The sequence below is a fragment of the Austrofundulus limnaeus genome, unplaced genomic scaffold (assembly GCF_001266775.1).
Source record: "Austrofundulus limnaeus strain Quisiro unplaced genomic scaffold, Austrofundulus_limnaeus-1.0 Scaffold2050, whole genome shotgun sequence".
In the NCBI taxonomy this organism is placed as follows: Eukaryota; Metazoa; Chordata; class Actinopteri; order Cyprinodontiformes; family Rivulidae; genus Austrofundulus; species Austrofundulus limnaeus.
Genome location: NW_013954452.1, coordinates 36,633 through 38,131, shown reverse-complemented (window position 1 = coordinate 38,131; position 1,499 = coordinate 36,633). Strand labels below are relative to the sequence as shown.

The 1,499-nt window shown below is 42.6% G+C and overlaps 1 protein-coding gene across 1 annotated transcript in view; it reads left to right on the top strand.

The window, feature by feature from the left end:
• Positions 1-636: 636 nt before the first annotated feature.
• Positions 637-1,499, top strand: part of LOC106536951 (bone morphogenetic protein receptor type-2) — a gene marked incomplete at its 3' end in the record, with an annotated part of 14,052 nt that continues 13,189 nt past the window's right edge. Inside the window, 1 exon segment of the mRNA XM_014034315.1 lies at positions 637-864.

Here is a 1,499-nt window from a genome sequence, read left to right as displayed (position 1 = left end):
GTAACACCTGAGGATGAACCTGTAACACCTGAGGATGAACCTGTAACACCTGGGTCTGAGGTGATAAATCAGCTGGTTCCTTTCCAGATTCTGTAACTGGTTCTCTGACTGAACCGGACCTCAGGCTGCCTTCAAAATAAAAGTTTAGCAGCTGTTGTTGTACTGGATGTTTATTCAAATACAAACAAAAGTGATAATTTTACAACTTTAATACTCTCCAGTCTTTAAATTGATAGTTTTATCATTGATGTAATCTAATCGTTTGCTAAAGGTAATGTAATAATGTTTATATTAATAAAACAAAAAGCAAAATTATTTTAAACTAATGCTTGTAGATTGATGTAAATTATAGGGACAGTTAAAACATTTCATAAACAGCATTATTTAAAAAATCAGCTGAAGTTTTAAGGTGATTTTACTTGAAGACTTGAAAAAATTCACAAACAGCTGAAACGTTTCAGGTGTTTCTCTTCAGAACTGACTGACGTGAGTTCAAGTTATTTTTTATCAGATGAAGTTTACTTAATATGTATATTGTGAAAAGCTTTTATTAGAACTAAAGTCTCCAATAAGCAGTCTTCATTTTTCTGTTCCTGGTTTAAAAAAAGGCTTTTATGTTGAAGGAGCCAACCGGAAGTGACGTTCTGACTGACAGCTGGGTTTGGCTGCAGATAACGGAGCACAGCTTCATCTCTACGCATTTTCTGCTTCTGCTCCTCAAAGCAGCTGCCGGATCACGAAAAACCCCGACAGGAGGATCCGAACCGAGCCGAACCTGACCGCTCTGAACCGAACCGGACCGGTCTGAACCCGGGCCAGAACACAGGGACAGAGGGCCGCATCAGACCGGAGTCTTCCTCACCGGTAAGAACGGTCCCTGACCGGTGCGTGTGTCCGTGCACGTGCACGAGCCACGCCCCTCCCTGCTGCAGACACACCTGAGGTCAAAGCATCCTTTATTGACCTGGCACGCGCGATGAGGCGCGTGTGTGCCAGTGGCGCCTGCAGAAAATCTTTTCAGGGGGGCCACTGAAAACCCAGGGGTGCCCCCCAAACTGTGGTGGTCTTCTAAATGTTTACCAACAGATGTTTGTACTTTTACCTATAATGTTTATGAGTTTATAACGTTCAGCTACAGTCCAGTTTAACTCACTCTGTAGTACCATGTAGTACTAACATTGTTACATATTTCAGTGACATCACAAGTATTTGTATGACGAGGGGAGGGGGGGGGTCTGGTGGTCCTCCCCCAGAACATTTAAAATACATAAATGTCATTTCCTGTACTCTGGTGTATTCTAACAGGCTGTTAAACAGATGTGTACCTACAGCAGTAAACACCTGGTGTATTCTAACAGGCTGTTAAACAGACGTTCACCTACAGCAGTAAACACCTGGTGTATTCTAACAGGCTGTTAAACAGACGTTCACCTACAGCAGTAAACACCTGGTGTATTCTAACAGGCTGTTAAACAGACGTTCACCTACAGCAGGAAACA